Source organism: Priapulus caudatus, unplaced genomic scaffold (assembly GCF_000485595.1).
Source record: "Priapulus caudatus unplaced genomic scaffold, Priapulus_caudatus-5.0.1 Scaffold4797, whole genome shotgun sequence".
Classification (NCBI taxonomy): Eukaryota; Metazoa; Priapulida; class Priapulimorpha; order Priapulimorphida; family Priapulidae; genus Priapulus; species Priapulus caudatus.
In genome coordinates this window covers 1-8,388 of record NW_014581858.1, presented here as the reverse complement: position 1 = coordinate 8,388, position 8,388 = coordinate 1, and the positions used below count along the sequence as shown (strand labels likewise).

General features: G+C 49.3%; 1 long non-coding RNA gene across 1 annotated transcript; it reads left to right on the top strand.

Annotated features, from left to right (window-relative positions):
* The first annotated feature begins 788 nt into the window (after positions 1–788).
* Positions 789–2,463, top strand: LOC106819853. Its single transcript, XR_001395508.1, has 3 exons — positions 789–819; positions 1,362–1,497; positions 2,406–2,463. It is a non-coding gene; the product is annotated as an uncharacterized LOC106819853 (long non-coding RNA).
* The last annotated feature ends 5,925 nt before the right edge of the window (positions 2,464–8,388 follow it).

Genomic DNA, 8,388 nt, shown 5'->3' with positions numbered 1-8,388 from the left:
ATCATGCAGACATGTCAATAGCTCACCCTTTCTCTCTCTCGCTCTCTCTCTCTCTCTCTCTCTCTCTCTCTCGTGGTTAAAGGCCACATCCATCGTCAAATAGCATGAATGGAAATACTAGCTATGACGTTGTTTCTGGAACATGCTTTGAGAGATTTCAGATTTGTAAAAATTTCTATTTCACAGTCAATATTAGGAGGATAAATGCATGAAATATCATACACTGGGGGGGGGGGAATTAGGGCGGCAAATAGGTTGAATAAGTTATCTACCATACCTCCATTCACTAATCCTTAACATATATCAAAGCTGTGTTCACTGTTTCCTGTATTCATGCACTGTGGTCTCTGCTTGTTATTAGTGTGAGATACCCCGAGCAGGCATGTCCCCTGAACTTGCTGGACCAGAAGGGACGTCTAACATACGATGGACTGCATCAGTTGACCTCTTTGTCTGGTGAGTGAGCATTCGCTCTAATACACGTATTGCATATGTAGCATACATTCAATGATTAGATAACATATATAGCATGCATTTAATCGATTGTCTGGTGAGTAATCATTAGCCTAAGCATGTATACTAATAGCTTACTATGTGTTAATTCAATTGTTATATACCATAATATAAGATGCATTCATCGATTGTATGTTCACGAAGAATGCTGGCTTCAAACATAAATGTTTCTGTGTTGGCCGCCATCTGCAGGATCGTAAGAAGTCAACGCGACTCGTGAGACCGCCGCCCTCAAGCTGCTCTCAGGAGTCCTCAACATGATTCCAGCGTTCCTGACGGCCGCCGTCACCAAAGGTCTCTCGAGGGGTGGTCAGCTTCACCTAACTTACCTCGCAGTGGTCCTTACTAGGAACTACATGCAATAGGTAACAAACATCTATGTATTGTAGTAGGAGTAGGGAGTATGGTATTAGAGATGAGAGCATCAGCCGTTCTGTTGGTCAACATGCTGTTATAGTATTACGAACTTAGAAAAGTAAGAAATTTCTATTTAGGCATTACTGTGACGAAAGAAAATCGTAAAAGTATTTGAGTTACAATAAGACACCCTAATATAATAGTCAAAGACCGCCGCCATATTCGCTTTCGTACCGGCGCCTGCAGGACTTATAAAAGTAAGAAATCTACTCTGCATTGCGACGAAAGAAATTGTAAAATGTTAGCATAATTAAAGACGACCCTAATAGTCAATGACCGCCGCCATATTCGATTTTGTCTGCAGAACTTATAGAAGTAAGAAATCTACTCTTTACCATTGCCGAAGAAAGAATCGTAAAGTGTTAGCATAATTAAAGACTAACCTAATAGTCGGTGACCGCCGCCGTATTCACTTCGTCTTGCGACTGCAGGACGAATCTCAGATCTTCAAGACGAAGTTTTGTCGGCTGGGACGACGTGATTGCTGTGGACTTCACGCGCAGCGCCGAGTCCGTCGCCAAGCGCGGCGCTGACGTCATGAAGATACTGAGAGATACCGAGATGAAGGTAACCGATGGCCAACGGCACCGTTGCGACGAACTGACCCCAGCCACGCGCTGTGACACGTGCGTGACTGATGGGTCACGGCCGATGCAGCGGACGCGTCGCTGGCGAATGCGCGGACGCGTCGCGCGATGCGCGGACGCGTCGCGGCGCATGCGCGACGCGTCGACGGCGATTGCCGCTGGACGCGTTCGCGGCGATGCGCGGACGCGGTTCGCGGCGATGCGCGTACGCGTCGCGGTGATGCCGCGAGCGTCGCGGCGCGATGCGCGGACGCGTCGCGGCGATGCGCGGACGCGTAGTCGCGGCGATGCGCGGCACGCGTGCGCGGCGATGCGCGACGCGTCGCGGCGATGCGCGGACGCGTCGCCGCGCGATGCGCGCGACGCCGCTCCTGGCGCTATGCCGCGGACGCGTGGGGTCGCGGCGTGATGCTGCGAACGCGTCGCGGCGATGCGCGGACGCGTCGCGCCGCATGCGGAGGGTCGCGCGACGTGCCGCGGACGCGTCGCCGGCGGAATGCGCGCGACGTGTCGCGCGATGGCGGAGCGTCGCGGCGTCATGCGTGGACTTTTCTCTGTTTAAATGTTATGTTGTTGTAGCAGTTGCGACATGTTTTTTTTGCTACAGGAAGTTTTGTGTTGAATGTTGAAATAGCCTTGATGAATAAAATTTAAAAACATTGTTGTTCTTTGGATTCACTCCTGCTTTTATATGTAATTACCATCGTATACCTCCACCTTGAAGTCTGCCCCCCTTCCCACACCACGAAAATCTCCTTTATAAACAAGTGTCCCATTCTGCAGGTGTAACTTAAGTAACAACTGTAAGTAACCTCCACTAACGCAGACGTTGACTGCAACCTCTTTGCCCTTGCAGACAATAACTGTAACTCGTAGTTCACTCACCAGGTGGATCTGTCGGCGCTGTTCATGCCGCGGCAAGCCGGCGCATGACGACGGAGGAAGCCTGACGCACTCATGGACGGAGTGAGAACCGAGGACCTCAGACGCATGGAGGCGTTTGCTCGAAGGAAAAGTTGTTGGGCTTGCCGGGGACAGGTAGGAGCTGGCGGGGGGAGAGAGCAAGCAGAGGCTGCGAGAAGCGAGCGCGTTGCCCCGCTGATTTTCTTTGGAGAAGAAATAAATCATTCTCTCCCACGGGAACACTCGTTGATATAATTAGGTTCTCATATTGCCGGTTATATACGCTGCAAATAATTAGCCATCGCGTGGAGAGGACGACCACGCCGAGCTACACCGGGAATTGCCTCCGATTAATGCAATTACGGTTCCATATTACAGTTACAAACGTGCAAAAGATTAGCATACTTCGTTTGTGTTGAGTGGCTTTAACTGACCCGTGATATTTGCTAGCTAGGAACTACAGTCAAATATGTATGTTAGACCATAATGCTTTGGAGAAACCCAAGACTGCCCTTTTATGGGAGCCACAGTCAAAACCTGCTATTATTAGGGTCAATCGTGCTGAAACCCCCAAGACTGTTCCTTTCTAGGGAGGTGTTTGTTGCTATAGAGGTAGGTTTGCGCTCCTTAACTGTCACTCAAGGGAAACATCAAAAGTCTTCTTATGGGAACCAATTCTACAGAGGTGATTGCTGATGAAGCGAATATATCTCAGGCGTCAGGGACTTATCTCAGCTCTATGACTTATCTCAGGTTATCGCCGGCTGTAGTGGCTTCTGATTCGCCGATGGTCTGCCTCGCCTGCATGGTCACTTCCCAGGCGCGCGAGACTGCTGTACGTTGTTCTGTGTCGCTTACGTTGGTTCACGGGAGCTGGACGAAGAGCGAGCGAGAAGTCAGGGCAGGAGCAGGAGCCCTGAGGATTGACTACGAGTGGGTGAGCTTCTGCAGCGGCCGCCCGACGCATCCAACATGGGCTGGCTTACCTTCACGTGTCAGCGTTACGCGGCGTGAGACAGGCGTCGGAAAATAAATCCGGGGCCGACGGTGTGATTTCGCCCTCGGCGGAGCCCAAAAATAGCCCCCTAGAATTCTCGAAACCCAATTCTTTGGGGCGACCATTTTATTCAGCGTCGCCCTCAATCTCTGCTAACGAAAATTTCACAAAGTTTTCTGTTCTTAGAGCAGCATACAGAATCTAACATGTTCACCTCACTTTCGGCGAGCTTTCCGTTTACAGGATTTAAATTTAGATCCTACAGCTATCGCTAAATAACGCGCAATGCATAGTGGGAAAGGGAAATGAAGGTATCGGCTTTTCGCTTGCATATGTTCAGCCGCTATACGAATCAGCCCGCTGTCTAATAATCAACTGATTTCTAATCGCTTGCTGCAGTATGACTATAGTCTTCGACCGATACGGTTTGCTAAAAAGGTGATTTTTTTCCACACGACGGCGCTCAGTACAGTATGTTGTTTTGACGAATTACGATCGATGTAAAAGACTCACAAAGATCAGTAATTGTGACATTGTACCTTGGGGTACGGTGAATGTTGAGCTAGTTTCGCACGGTCGCAGTGAAAATTACATTACAGGATACAAAAAATTACAAATTTACAAACATATTAATAAATCATGACACAAATTATTATACAATATATTAGCACCGACATGATCTTTTATTAATCGTCTAATATTAATAAAAAATGCTAATAAAATGTTACATGCATTCAGTTTTCAACGTGCAACAAAAAGTACGCCCCTAAAACAAAAAAAATAGTCCCCCAAAAAATTCAAAAATATCCCAAGCTTCTAATAAAGTAGCCCTTGAAATAAAAATAAATTCTGCCCCCTGGCATGAGTATGATTGGGTAACCATGCGGCTGCTGCTCACATTCACGTTCAGGCTACGCGTGCGCGACTCTGAGACTGTCGTTAACCATGGGCTGGCTCACCTTCACGTTCAGGTACGCTCGACCGTGCGCGAGACTGTCGTTACCCATGGGCTGCTCACCTTTCACGTTCAGGTAAGCCAGTGCGCGAGACTGTTCATTAATCATTGGGCTGGCTCACCTATCACGTTCAGGTACGCCGTGCGCGAAGACTGTCGTTAACCATGGGGCTGGCTTCACCTTCACATTCAGGTAAAGCCTGTGGCCGAGACTGTCGTTAACCCATGGGTTGGCTCACATTCACGTTCAGGTAAGCGTGCGCGATGACTTGTCGCTTACACCATGGGTTGGCCTCACCTTTCACATTCAGGTAAGCGGTGCGCGCGAGCTGTCGTTAACAATGGGCTGGCTCACCTTCACATTTCAGGTAAAGCGTGCGCGCCGAGACTTCGTTTAACCATCAGCTGGCTCACCTTTCACGTTCTAGGAGCTGTGCAGAGACTGTCGGTTCAACCATGGGCTGGCTTCACCTTCACGTTCAGGTAAGCGTGCGCTGACGACTGTCGTTACCATGAGGCTGCGCTCACTTCACATTCAGCGTAGGGTGCGCGGACTGTCGTTAACAGGGCTGGCTCGCCTTCACATTCAGGTAAGCAGTTGCGCGAGGACTGTCGTTAACCATGGGGCTGGTCACCTTCACATTCAGGTAGTCGCTTTGGCGAGACTGTCGTTAACCAGTGGGGCTGGCTCGCCTTCACATTCAGTGTAACTCAGCTGTGCGCGAGACTGTCGTTAACCATGGGCTGGCTACCTTCACATTCAGGTAAGCGTTACGCCGAGACTGTCGTTAACCATGGGCTGGCCTCATCCTTCACATTTCAGGTAAGCGTACGCGAAGACTGTCGGCTTAATCATGGGTTGGCTCACCTTCACATTCAGGTGGAAGCCGTAGCGAGACTGTCTTAACCATCAGCTGGCTCACCTTCACGTTCAGGTAAGCATGCACGAGGGACTGTCGTTAACCATGGGTGGCTCATCTTCACTTTCAGGTAAGCGTGCGCGAGACTGTCGTTAATCAATGGGCTGCGCTCACCTTCACGTTCAGGTAAGCGCTGCACGAGACTGTCGTTAACCATTGCGGCTAGGCTCACCTTTCACGTTCAGGTTTAAGCATGCGCGAGACTGGTCGTTTAACTGGGCTGGCTCACCTTCACATTCAGCGTAAGCATGCGCGAGACTGTCGTTGTTAATCATGGGCTGCCTCATCTTTCACCGTTTTCAGGTAGGTGTGCACGAAGACTGTCGTTACCATGGGCTGGCCTCACTTTCACACTTCAGGTAAGCATGACGCCGAGACTTGTTAACCATGGGCTGGCTCATCTTCACGCTTCAGGTAAGCGTGCGCCGAGACTTGTCTTTTTTTCCTCGTTATCATGGGCTGGACTCACCTTCACTGTCAGGTAAGCGTGCGCGCAGACTGTCGTTAACCATTAGGGCTGGGCTCATCTTCACATTCAGGTAGGTGCGCGATTGGACTGTCGCTTAACCATGGGTGGCTCATCTTCACATTAGGTAAGGCCTTTAGTGCGCGAGACTCAGTTAAACCATGGCTGGCCTCACCTTCACGTTCAGCGTTACCGCCGTGCATGCAGACTGTCGTTTAACCATGGGCTGGCTCACCTTCACATTCAGGTAAAGCGTGCGCGCAGACTGTCGTTCACCATATGCTGGCTCACTTCACGTTCGGGTAAGCCTCTTGTGCGCGAGACTGTCGTTAACCATTGGCTGGCCTCACTTCACATTCAGGTAAGCGTGCGCGAAGACTGTCGTTAACCTATGCGGCTTGGCTCACCTTCACATTCAGTAAAGGCGTGCGCGCAGACTATGTATATCAACTACTTCACGTTCAGTGTAAGCGTCCACTCGGTTAACCATGGGCTGCCTCACCTTCACGTTCGATATATATCGTGCATCGAGGACTTGTCGTTAACTGCACTCTTGTCGGTGCATATCACACATTTATCCACCACATTTTTGTTATTGCATATTGCCGGTGTTATCACGCTAGTCAAGCGGTTTCGGTGATGTGACGGCTTAGCGCAGTTAGGCCCTGTCGAAGGATAATCTCCTATTGCCTTGACCCAAGCGCAAGAGGCTAAAGGTTTTATAAAAGGAATGAAATTCTTATCTCCAAGTCTGTCTTTCGCTTATAGCTTGAAAAGAAGCTTCGAGTCTCTCTTTGGTGAGAACATTAACGGTTGGTGCGCATGCATCAGCAGCAGAAAACCTTCAAGTTTCTTCCCACTTCAACGAGGGGTTCTGGATTCATCAAAGGTAAGCGTTCGAACGCAAAGCTGAAAAATATTCCCTGGCATCTGCTCACTTGTTCCTCCCAAACGCTTCCCCTGACCATACCGCCTTCCAGCTTCTTCATCCACTCCCTCACTATAGTTTCCCACCCCTCCTCCATCCAACGCTCACTAATTCCGTTGTGATGAGTGTCTCCACCCAATCAAACCTTTAAAGATGCCACCTATTCAGCGTTCCAATCTTACCAATTCTGCCAGCAAAACTAACGCTTAGTTCCTCCATCTTTTACCTTGGTACCCAACTCGTCCCATTCACAACGCGGAAAATATTGTTGTAATCCGTCGAAAATTAATACACAACAAGTAAAAACAGAAGTTTTGCAAGACGTTGTGTTCAATACGTGCGCAACGTTTAGTGCTCCGAAAAGATCTCACGACGACATGGCGTCATTCGTATGACACTCGGATCACACAGATCCCGGACACACACTCTTCGTTCCATCGTCACTGTCTGTTGTTGACTCCTGTTGCTTGTTGTCTCAGGCAAGACGGAAGGAAGTTGGTGGCGGCGGGAGAGGAGAATTCCTCCGGAAGCTTCTACCACCTTGCGTCCCTGCGAACGGATGCCGCTGTGCATGCGCTGCATCCAGAGTCAACTCCCACGCCTTCATGCCCTCAACTCAGAGTTCATGGTAGAGCCGATTACAGTTAACGCGAATGGTCCAGTGCGTTGGGAGGGAAGGCGTAGAGATGATGAGGTACGCGATGAGAAATGACGTGGGTAACTGATGATTTACACGTAATTAGAGGAGAATAAGATGGGATAAGAATGCAGTTGCGTTCGTTAGTTAGTAGTTTAGTTTAAGTAAACGTAAAGTTATGAGATATGTGTACGATGTCGCTATGTGCATTAGCCAGTGAGTCTGTCTGAGCCAGTGCGTGCCATTGTGAGCTGACGCAAGCCGTTGCTGTGCGACTGGTGCGTGCGTGATTCCGTGCCAACGTGTCATTGTCTTAAATCGCTTTTGTCCTCGTAGCTAACATCATGATTATCGTTCCGACAACACGGACACTAACGGCATCATCATACGGATGGGGGGCAAACAGCGCGGACCGCCCGAGTCACCCTCGCCGAAGACAGTCACGCGAGACATATTCAACAAAAATGTACGGACTGCTACCACGTTGTCATTTCCCAAAGTAAAGACTGAAGAACCAACTTCTTAATATATAACACAAACAAGAATTTATTCCTTGTCTCAGTCCAGGCCGCCGCCCACGGTTGTTGTTTGTCACTGGATTCGGGCGAAGTAGTTTTGGCGCCACCTTATTGCGGCATTGTTTATTAGCGCATCTTATTAGCGGCAAAATACTATCAAACTACGCTGTCGTGGAAATTGTGTTGGAATATGGCCGTATGTGTGATGCATGTGCGGGAAAGGAATTTAACGTCAAATAGTGCCGCATGAGGTTTAGTTAACGTTTCGTTCTTTCTGCCGCGTGTTTTTTTTTCAGAAACAGTACACTGTCCACGGTGCTAGAAGAAGGCAGGAGCCAGAGCAAATTTTTCTGGGTGGCGCTAGGTGGCCAAGAAGGCTTAATGAGACGGTAGGGGATAATTGGGGGCTTTTTACTGTAAGCTTGGCCTACTTTCTGGCCTTGTCTGACACTTAAGCGCATTGTAGAGCAGCTGCGAGGTGGAACACTAACGACGAGAGCTTTGAGATGGATAGAGAGAGTGGAGAAGAGAAAGGGGGTGGGGAGGC